Raw genomic sequence first — 12149 nt, 5'->3', positions numbered from 1 at the left:
TTTTCCACATTATAGGTTCCATATTAAGGCATGTTATCATTATTGAATATGCTCAGCAATTCCATTTCTATGTGGAAGTAGTGACAAAGCTTTGCTCCCTGCTGCTAACTGATTTACAGAGACCAACAACAATTGCAATGCTCTTTCCACAGCCATGAAAGTCATTATGGCATTAGATTTTTATGCAACATGGTCCTTTCAGACCACTGCTAGGGATGTCTGTTGGATAAGCCGTTCTGCAGTTTATAGCTTTATAAAGCAAATGATTGATGTCATATTTGCCAGGAAAAATACCTTTATCACTTTCCCAGTGGAAAGAAGATGCCAAGTGGAGACAACAAATATTTTTTGCCACATTGTAGGCATCTCAAGCGTTCAGGGCATCACAAATTAAATCAACATGCATCGACTCAAATGCAAACACAAACAGGAAGAGGCACTACTGCATTAATGTACAGGTAGTTTCTGACCTTTAAATGAGATCATGCACATTATCCAGATTGCACCCATGATGTTTTTATTATCATGCAGTCCACAATGCCAGCATTATTTGACAATTCTGAAGGAATGAACAGATGGCTGTTGGGAGACAAAGTTTACCCTTTGTAGCCTTAGCTTATGACCCCAATTAGAAACGTTAACACAGCAACAGACTGCAAAAGAAATTAGGCTTATGCCACCAACTGAGTTACAGTCAAGCACACCATAGATGTTGATGCATTGATTCCATTGTTGGACTGCTCAACAAGGGTGATGCTCTACAGCCTATTCAACATTGTCATATAATTTTGGCATCCATCAATGAGTGAACATGTAGCATTGGTTGTAATCTACCAAAATTTCCTAGATTCTGGGGCGGTCTCAGCGTATTGGAAAACCGCAAATGTAATGCCCCTATTTAAAAAAGGAGGCAAACAAAACGCAGGAAACTAAAGACCAGTTAGCCTAACAACTGTCTTTGGGAAAATGCTGGAGTCCAGTATTAAGGAAGCAGTAGCGGGACATTTGGAAAAGCATAATTCAATCAAGCAGAGTCAGCATGGTTTTATGAAAGGGAAATCATGTTTGACAAAATTTGCTGGAGTTCTTTGGGGATGGGTGGATAAGGGGGAACCAGTGGATGTGATGTATTTGGATTTCCAGGAAGCATTCGATAAGGTGCCACATAAAAGGTCACTACACAAGATAAAGGTTCACGGAGTTGGGGGTAATATATTAGCATGGATAGAGGATTGGCTGATGAACAGAAAACAGAAAGTTGGAGTAAATGGTTCAGTTTCAGGTTGGCAAACAGTAACTAGTGGGGTGCTGCAGGGATCGGTGCTGGGGCCTCAACTATTTACAACATATATTATTGACTTGGATAAAGGTACCAAGTGTAATGTAGCCAAGTTTGCTAATGCTACAAAAATGGGTGGGAAAGCAAATTGTGAGGAGGACACAAAAAATCTGCAAAGGGATATGGACAGAGTGAGCAAAAATTTGGCAGATGAAGCATAATGTGGGAAAATGTGAGGTTATCCACTTTGGCAGAAAAAATAGAAAAGCAAATGATAATTTAAATGGAGAAAAATTGCAAAGTGCTGCAGTAGAGAGGGACCTGGGGGTCCTTGTGCATGAAACACAAAAAGTGAGTATGCAGGTACCGCAAGTAATCAGGAAGGCAAATTGAATGTTGGCCTTTATTGCAAGGGGGATGGAGTATAAAAGCAGAGAAGTCCTACAACTGTACAGGGTAGTGCTGAGGTCACACCTGGAGTACTGCATACAGTTTTGGTCTCCGTATTTAAGGAAGGATATACGCATTGGAGGCTGTTTAGAGAAGGTTCACTAGGTTGATTTTGGAGACGAGTGGGTTGAATTATGAAGACAGGTTGAGTAAGTTGGGCCTATACTCATTGGAGTTCAGAAAAATGAGAGGCGATCTTATTGAAACTTATAAGATAATAAGGGGGGTTGACAAGGTGGATGCAGAGAGGATGTTTCCACTGATGGGGGAGACTAGATCACCTCTCATTCTTCTGAATTCCAATGAGTATAGGCACAACCTACTCAACCTTTCCTCATAAGTCAAACCCCTCATCCCCAGAATCAACTTAGTGAACCTTCTCAGAACTGCCTCCAAAGCAAGTATATCCTTTCGTAAATATAGAAACCAAAACTGCACGCAGTATTCCAGGTGTGGCCTCACCAATACCTTATATAGCTGTAGTAAGACTTCCCTGCTTTTATACTCCATCCCCTTTGCAATAAAGGCCAAGATACCATTGGCCTTCCTGATCACTTGCTGTACCTGCATATTATCCTTTTGTGTTTCATGCACAAGTACCCCCAGGTCCCGTTGTACTGCGGCACTTTGCAATCTTTCTCCATTTAAATAATCACTTGCTCTTTGATTTTTTTCTGCCAAAGTGCATGACCTCACACTTTTCAACATTATATTCCATCTGCCAAATTTTTGCCCACTCACTTAGCCTATGTCCTTTTGCAGATTTTTTTGTGTCCTCCTCACATATTGCTTTTCCTCCCAGCTTTGTATTGTCAGCAAACTTGGCTATGTTACACTCAGTTCCTTCTTCCAAGTCGTTAATATAGATTGCAAATAGTTGGGACCCCAGCACTGATCCCTGCAGCAACCCACTAGTTACTGGTTTCCAACCAGAGAATGAACCATTTATTCCAACTCTCTGTTCTCTGTTAGTTAGCCAATTCTCTATCCATGCTAATATATTACCCCCAACCCCGTGAACTTTTATCTTGTGCAGTAACCTTTTATGTGGCACCTTGTCAAATGCCTTCTGGAAGTCCAAATACACCACATCGACTGGTTCCCCTTTATCAACCCTGTTCATTACTTTCTCAAAGAACTCCAGCAAATTTGTCAAACATGACTTCCACTTCATAAATCCATGCTGACTCTGCCTGACCGAATTTTGCTTTTTCAAATGTCCTGCTACTGTTTCTTTAATAATGGACTGCAACATTTTCCCAACCACAGATGTTAGGCTAACTGGTCTATAGTTTTCTGTTTTCTGTCTACCTCTTTTTTTAAATAGGGACGTTACATTTGCAGTTTTCCAATCTGCTGGGACCTCCCCAGAATTCAGGAAATTTTGGTAAATTACAACCAATGCATTCACAATCCCTGCCGCTACTTCTCTTAAGACCCTAGGATGCAAGCCATCAGGTCCAGGGGATTTATCTGCCTTTAGTCCCATTATCTTACTGAGTACCACCTCCTTAGTGATTGTAATTGTGTTAAGTTCCTCCCCCCCTATAGCCCCTAGACTATCCACTGTCGGAATATTGTTAGTGTCCTCTACCGTAAAGACTGATATAAATTATTTGTTCAGAGTTTCTGCCATCTCCACGTTCCCCATTACTAATTCACCGGTCTCGTCTTATTAGGGACCAACATTTAATTTAGCCACCCTTTTCCTTTTTATATACCTGTACAAACTCTTGCTATCTGTTTTTATATTTTGCGCTAGTTTACTTTCATAGTCTATCTTCCCTTTCTTAATCATTTTTTTAGTCGTTCTTTGCTGGCTTTTAAAAGCTTCCCAGTCTTCTGTCCTCCCACTAGTTTTAGCCACTTTGTATGCCCTTGTTTTTAATTGGATACCATCCTTTATTTCATTAGTTAGCCACACATGGCTATCTTTTCTCTTACACCCTTTCCTCTTCACTGGAATATATTTTTCTTCAGAGAAAAATGGCGGCATGGTGGGAGATGATTTACAGGCAGGGAGATTGGCATGGAATTATGTGTATTAGTTAGTTTCAGTAATGGACACATTCTTCCACTTGTTAACTTTGTTGCTGCTACTAAAAACTAAACATGTTCCCCCAAAAACATTCCATACTTTGTCTCTACTACAGCTAAACTTCCATTTGTCAATCCACTCCCAGCACTGAGTATCTTTCCACAGCCTGACTTAACTAGCACTGTCTAAAATAGATATAAAAATACAATTATTTTATGATGCTTGTTCTATTATGTAATCTATAGCACAGTCCAAGTACTCCATGAACTGCAGTGACTGTGGTGACCTGCTGCTTTTGGATTTTGTAAGCCTTCTGGGATGTTGGTAGCCTTAAAACTTCTGGATGCCAGGTCAAGAGATGTCCTGCAACAGCTGGAACAACATCTAGCAGTGCAGTGCTTGCGAGTGCCTGCCTTCTCTCGGACAGTTCATCAATTCTTTAAGTGGCCTGGCTAGAATGGGAGGATTTAGAAAGTATGTCATTGTATGAATGATACTAATAAATGGAGGAGACTTGTTGAGTGGTAGCACCACATGTCCTAACTCACGTTTGCCAATGCTCTCAGTAGATAAATGGACAAATAGAGCAAGCATCATCTCCTCAGACTCAGTTGTTTCAGCATGTCTAGCACATTGCCTGTCCTGGTTCCCTCCTGATGTTTGTGAACTATCTTGAACTGTAAGCAGAGCACATTTATTCAGATGTTAACAAGTGTATGGGCAGAACCCCTATGTCCAGATCATCTTCTTCCCTGTACCAGGATTTTTCAAGTGAACTTGCACAGTATTGTTCTACTAGTACTCTTTTTCAGGTTATCTATGAAGGCTATACACAGTGTATTATTGATTCCCACTGCATTTATGCCATGCAGCTTCTGTTGAATGAAGGATTAAATGCACTGTGTACCCTTTGAGAATGCAGCAGGTAAACATTTTCATTGGATTCATGCCATGTATGAAGAGTACACATGTATACAAATATGCCCATGACAAAAATGCAGATCTGTCTTGTTTTAACTTTGTAGAAGTTCCATTAATTCAGTCTTCTACCTTGTAGAGGCTGAACGGCAACTGACTCCTCCTCCTGCCTCCCTTGAACCATGACCTCTCCACCAAACATCAAGCCACCATCTCTCAGACTGTCACTGACCTCATCTGCTCTGCAGAGCTTCCCTCCACAGCCTCCAAATTCATACTCCCCACAACCTCACACAGCCCGCTTCTACCTACTTCCCAAGATCCACAAACAGGACTGCCCCGGTAGACTCATTGTTTCAGCCTGTTCTTGTCCCACGGAACTGATTTCTTCCTATCTTGATTAATCTTTTTTCCTTTTATCTTCCCACCTACATCTGCAACTCTTCTAACACCCTCCGCCGCTTTAACAGTTTTCTGGCCCTAAACGTATCCTTTTAGGTACGGATGTCCAGTCCCTCTACATCTCCATCCCCCACCTAAGGACCCTCTGCTTCTTTCTTGAACAGAGGCCCAACGAGTCTCCATACATCACCACCCTCCTCTGCCTGGCTGAACCTGTTCTTAAATTGAACTTCTGCTTTGACTTCACTCACTTCCTCCAAATAAAAGGTGTTGCTGTGGATACCCATATGGGTCCTAACCAATGCCCCCTCTAATTTTTTTTAGTGTGCGGTCCCTATAAGTTCGGTCCTTTTAAGTTCAGTCTGCAAGCGTGAGCCTGAGCTTCCGGTCCCCTGTCATTTTAATTCTCCACCCCACTCCCACTCCCACCTCTCTGTCCTTGCCTTCTACACTGTTCTAATGAAGCTCAAGGGACAGCACCTTTAAATTTAAATGGAGAAAAATTGCAAAGTGCTGCAGTACAGAGAAATCTGGGGGTTCTTGTACATGAAACGAAAAAGTTAATATGCAGGTACAGCAAGTAATCAGGAAGGCAAATGGAATGTTGGCCTTTATTGCAAAGGGGATACAGTATAAAAGCAGAGAAGTCCTGCTACAACTGTACAGGGTATTGGTGAGGCCACACCTGGAGAACTGCGTACAGTTTTGGTCTCCGTATTTAAGGAAGGATATACTTGCATTGGAGGTTGTTCAGAGAAGTTTCACTAGGTTGATTCTGGAGATGAGGGGGTTGACTTATGAGGTTAGGTTGAGTAGGTTGGGCCTATATACATTGGAGTTCAGAAGAATGAGAGATGATCTTATTGAAACGTATAAGATAAGAAGGAGGCTCGACAAGGTGGATGCAGAGAGAATACTTCCACTCATAGGGGAAACTAAAATTAGGGAACATAGTCTTAGAATAAGGGCCCGCCCATTTAAAACTGAGATGAGGAGAAATTTCTTCTCTCAGAAGATTGTAAGTCTATGGAATTCTCTGCCCCAGAGAGCTGTGGAGACTGGGTCAGTGAATATATTTAAGGCGGAGATAGACAGATGTTTGAGCGATAAGGGAATAAAGGGTAATGGGGAGCGGGCAGGGAAGTGGAGCTGAGTCCATGATCAGATCAGCCATGATCTTATTGAATGGCAGAGCAGGTTCGAGGGGCCAAATGGCCTAATCTTGCTCCTATTTCTTATGTTCTTATTAGCACCTCATCTTTCGATTAGGCACTTTACAGGCTCATCAGTGAGTCCAACAATTTCAGATCATAACCACTACTCCCAGTTTTTTGGACAGCAGCCATTGGTAATGATTCTGCTATTGCCATTTACACTTGCTCTCGACCCATCTTTTGTTTCTTTACTTGTCCCATTACTATTCCCTTTTGCCTTGCACCATCAACTCTTCTGTCATTTAATCTCTCCTTTCTTCCATCCTATCACAGACCTTCCCTTTTGTTTTTTCCTCCCTTCCCTTATCTCTGTGCTTGCTTAAAACCTGTTTCATAAGAATAAAAGAAATTGGAGCAGGAGTAGGCCATTTAGCCCTTGAGCCTACTCCGCTAATAAGAGCATGGCTGATTTTATCTTGGCCTCAACTCCACTTACCTGCCCGCTCCCCATAACCCTTGAGCCCTTATCATTCAAATATCTGTCTATCTTCACCTTCAATATATTCAATGTGTCATGTATGTAACCTTTATGTGACAACACTGCAATACTGTATATACGTAATAAATGCACACCTTGACCACAGGGGGTGAACTTGTGGGAGACACTCCTTACCTGGTCATCCAGGTATATAAAGGGAGGTCCCACGCAGGGTCATCACTTCTTGGTCCTGTGAATAAAGGTTCAGGTCATGGAGTGACCTTTTCCATAGAATGTGCCTCGTGTGGATTTGTGGTATTGTGTAAGGACTTTACTTTGGTGACGAGAAACGGGAATCAATGACCCACGAGAATGGCCAGCAGCAGCACAGATGAACGGTACTGTGTTGGTGAGGACTGGGACGATTTCATTGAGAGGCTCCAGCCTCTACTGAGAGAGTAAGTCTCCAACAGAGACAATGGCAGGCTGAACGGACATTTACACCCCTCCAGTGGACAATGCGGCCCGGGACGGGACCATTGACACCCACTAACAGGGTGCTCAAGAGCAGTCAAAGGGACAATCAGCGAGGAATGGCTTTTAGCAGCTCTTTTGTTCACAACAATGTGAATCTCAGTTCATGCTGGAGGTATGGGAGCAGACATGCTGCCAGGACTTGCAGGTTTCAACAGTTCGTCTGCAGAAATTCTAACCTCAGTGGCCATTTAGCCAGAATGTGCAGAAAGCCTGTAACCAGGCTAATATACGAGGCGGATGAACCAGATGAGGGGTCTGCAAGGCAGGATGACGCTTGGGGCAAATCACTGGACGCTGAAGTTCAGCGGGTTCATGTGGCATATACCAAAACGCCACCCACGATGAGGGAAGTCCTATTAAACGGCATCCCTGTACGCATGGAGCTGGACACGGGGGCCAGCCAGTCACTCATGAGTGTTGAACAATTCGAAAAGCTGTGGCCACTCAAAGCCAGCAGACCCAAACTAGAACACATTCAGATGCAGTTAGGACGTACACCAAAGAAATCATTCCAGTGCCAGGCAGTGCAATGTTGGCGGTCACACACAATGGATCGGTGAACCGGCTGCCGCTCTGGATTGTCCCAGGCAATGGTCCCGCACTGTTGGGGAGGAGCTGGTTAGCTGAGATGAACTGGAAATGGGGGGATGTGCACGTCATTTCATCTGTGGAGCGAAGTTCATGCTCACAGGTCCTACAGAAATTTGAGTCATTATTTCAACCTGGCGTCGGGACATTCAAAGGTATCAAAGTAGTGCTACGCATCACACCGGATGCCAGACCAGTGCAACACAAAGCCAGAGCTGTGCCGTATGTGATGCGGGAGAAAATTGAGAGCGAGTTGGACCGGTTGCTGAGAGAGGGAATCATCTTGCCCGTTGAATTCAGCGTCTGGGCAAGCCCCATCGTTCCCATCCTAAAAGCGGATGGCTCGGTCAGGATCTGTGGCAACTACAAGGCCACCATCAACCGGGTGTCCCTACAAGACCAAAACCCGCTCCCGAGAGCAGAGGACCTTTTTGCCACACTGGCAGGTGGCAAGCTGTTCACCAAGTTGGACCTCACTCAGCCTACCTGACCCAAGAACTGGCCGACGAATCCAAACTACTGACCACCATCACCACTCACAAGGGACTGTTTGTTTACAACAGGTGTCCATTTGGCATTCGGTCAGCGGCCACGATTTTTCAAAGAAACATGGAAAGCCTGCTCAAATGCATTCCCGGAACGATCGTATTTCAGGACGACATCCTCATCACCGGTCGTGACAACTGAGCAACACCTCCACAACCTGGAGGAGGTGCTACGCCGACTGGACCGGGTAGACCTGTGACTCAAGAAGTCGTAGTGTGTGTTTTTGGCTCCCGAGGTCGAGTTTCTGGGCAGGAGAGTTGCTGCAGACAGGATTCGGCCTACTGAATCCAAAACGGAAGCGATTCGACGAGCGCCCAGGCCCTGCAACACATTGAAGTTGCGTTCATTTCTGGGACTCGAACTATTTCGGGAACTTTCTGCCGAACTTAAGCACATTGTTGGAGCCGTTACACGTGCTCCTGTGTAAGGGTTGCGATTGGTTTTGGGGGGACTGTCAGGAACGGGCTTTCAATGGGGCGCGGAACCTACTTTGTTCAAATAAGTTGTTGACCCTGTACGACCCCCATAAGAAATTGGCTCTAACGTGTGATGCATCGTCCTATGGGGTTGGGTGCGTGTTGCAGCAGGGCAACGCTGAGGGCCAACTACAACCTGTGGCTTATGCCTCCAGGTCGCTCTCTGAAGCTGAACAAGGGATATGGGATCGTTGAGAAGGAAGCACTCGCATGTGTCTACGGGGTGAAAAAGATGCATCAGTACCTTTTTGGCAGGAGGTTCAAATTAGAAACGGACCACAAGCCGTTAACATCCCTGTTGTCAGACAGCAAGGCTGTCAATGCCAATGCGTCAGCTCGCATACAGTGATGGGCTCTCATGGTCGCTGCATATGACTACACCATCTGGCACCGGCCCGGCACCGAAAACTGCGCTAACGTGCTCAGCAGGCTTCCACTGGCCACCACTAAGTGGGCAGTGGAGCAAAGCACTGAGATGGTCATGGCTGTCGATGCCTTCGACAGCGCCGGCTCCCCATCACAGCCCGCCAGATCAAAATCTGGACCAACAGAGATCCCCTCCTATCCTTGATTAAGAAATGTGTCCTGACTGTGGATTGGGCGCCCGCACACGAAGCATGCCCTGAGGAGGTCAGACCATTTAACAGACGGATGGATGAGCTCTCCATCCAAGCCGACTGCCTACTATGGGGCAGCCGGGTGGTCATGCCCCAGAGGGGCAGGGAAGCATTCATCAGTGAACTCCAAAGTGAGCACCCAGGCATCGTGCTGATGAAGGCCATTGCCCGGTCACATGTGTGGTGGCCAGGAATTGATTCAGACCTGGAACACTGTGTTCGCAGGTGCACGGCATGTGCCCAGCTAGGTAATGCCCCCAGGGAGGCCCTGCTCAGCCCGTGGCCCTGGTCCACCAGGCCATGGTCACGTATTCACGTCGACTACGCGGGCCCGTTCATGGGAAAAATGTTTCTCATTGTGGTTGATGCGTACTCGAAATGGATCGAGTGCATCATTTTGAATTTGTGCAGGACATCCACCACTGTGGAGAGTCTGCACGCGATCTTTGCGACCCACGGTTTGCCGGACATCTTTGTTAGCGATAACGGCCCATGTTTCACAAGCTACGAATTCCGGGAGTTCATGTCGGGTAATGGCATTAACCATGTCAGGACAGCACCGTTCAAGCCAGCCTCCAATGGCCAGGTGGAGCGTGCGGTTCAAATCATAAAACAAGGCATGCTCCGGATTCAAGGAACCTCCCTTCAATGCTGCCTATCGCGCCTCCTGCTGGCCTATAGGTCCCGACAGCACTCGCTCACGCGGGTCCCGCCCGCGGAGCTACTCATGAAACGAACACTCAAAACTTGGCTGTCCCTCATTCATCCAGCCCTGTCCGACATTGTTGAGGGCAAGCACCAGTCCCAAAACGAGTACTATGACCGAAATTCAAGGGGGAGATGTATTGAAATTGATGACCCCGTATTTGTTCTCAATCACGCTTTGGGGCCCAATGGCTTGAGGGTACTGCAATAGACAAAGAGGGGAATAGAGTCATAATGGTTAAACGTAACAATGGGCAGATATGCCGCAAGCATCTGGACCAAGTAAAAAAGGTTCAGCATGGACACTGAGGAACCTGAGGAAGATCAAGAGATGGTATTCACACCACCGCCAGTGAATGAGCAACAAGAACATTCAGCAGCATGCACAGTCCCTGCGGTCAGCCTGCACAGGCCGGAATCACCACAGGTGTCAGACACGTATACCAAGGCTCAACAACCAGAGCCCCAACTGCGGCGCTCCACGAGAGAGCGCAGACCACCCGAGAGACTTAACCTATGATCCCAATAAGATGTTGAGGGGGAGGTGATGTCATGTATGTAACCTTTATGTAACAACACTGCAATACTGTATATACGCAAGAAATGCACACCTTCACCACAGGGGATGAACTTGTGGAAGACACTCCTCACCTGGTCATATAAAGGGAGGTCCCACGCAGGGTCATCACATCTTGGTCCTGTTAATAAAGGTTCAGGTCATGGAGTGACTTTGTCCATAGAATGTGCCTCGTGTGGATTTGTGGTATTGTGTACAATGACCCTGCCTCCACAGCTCTCTGGGGTAGAGAATTCCAAAGATTCACAACCCTCAGAGAAGAAATTCCTCATCTCAGTTTTAAATGGGCGACCCCTTATTCTGAAACTATGCCTCCTAGTTCTAGATTCCCCCATGAGGGGAAACGTGCTCTTAGCATCTACCCCGTCAAGCCCCCTCAGAATCTTAAAACGTTTCAATAAGATCACCTCTCATTCTTCTAAACTCCAAGAGTATAGGACAACCTGCTCAGCGTTTCTTCACAAGACAATATCTTCATCTCAGGAATCAATCTAGTGAACCTTCTCTGAACGTCATCCAATGCAAGTATATTCCTCCTTAAATAAGGAGACCAGAATTGTACGCAGTACTCCAGGTGTGGTCTCACCAATACCCTGTACAATTGGAGCAAGATTTTCCTACTTTTCTACTCCATCACTCTTGCAATAAAGACAAACATTCCATTTGCCTTCCTAATTACTTGCTGTATCTGCATGCTCTCTAGTTTCAGCTCATAGTTTCACCTCTAACTTTTTCCAGTTTTGATGAAAGGTCATCGACCTGAAATGTTAACTTTGTTTCTCTCTACAGAGATGCTGCCTGGCCTGCTGAGCATTTCCAGTATTTTCTGTTTTTATTTCAGATTTCAAGCATCCACAGTATTTTGCTTTTCCATTAATTCAGTCATTAGTTGTAGGTTTGTTGTAAATTCAGGACTGTTGTAGATACCTTCTCAGGTCTATTGGCATCAGTCACTTCCCTAATTGGTCTGAGCATCATTATTTTATGGGAATTGACTTACACTGCCCTGTGTCTACTTGTATGATAACGGGAATCGAGGGATGTAACAATGAAACCCTCTTGTGATCTGAACAGGATCTTCCTGTCTTTTGCATGTTTATTTCTTCAATCAGTTCAAAAGTGGACCGAGTCAACACTAGATGAGAGGAAGCTTGCTTCACATCATTAAGTGGCTTTATTCCACATTAAATTGAACATAAAGTGCAACAGATATGATCAGATTCACTTAGCTCAATGGTAAAGCTTATCTTTGCATAATGATATAAAAATATAGGTTATGTTTTGTATGTTGCCAAAAAATGTTCTTTTCTTCAGTCACTTACAATAAGTCACCTGCTATTTTTATGGGTGCTCCAAAACAGGTGAGCCAACCTAAAGTTAATGG

The sequence above is a fragment of the Pristiophorus japonicus genome, chromosome 9, assembly GCF_044704955.1.
Source record: "Pristiophorus japonicus isolate sPriJap1 chromosome 9, sPriJap1.hap1, whole genome shotgun sequence".
Taxonomy (NCBI): Eukaryota; Metazoa; Chordata; class Chondrichthyes; family Pristiophoridae; genus Pristiophorus; species Pristiophorus japonicus.
The sequence above is the reverse complement of the archived record's forward strand: the minus strand, read 5'-3'. Positions refer to the sequence as shown.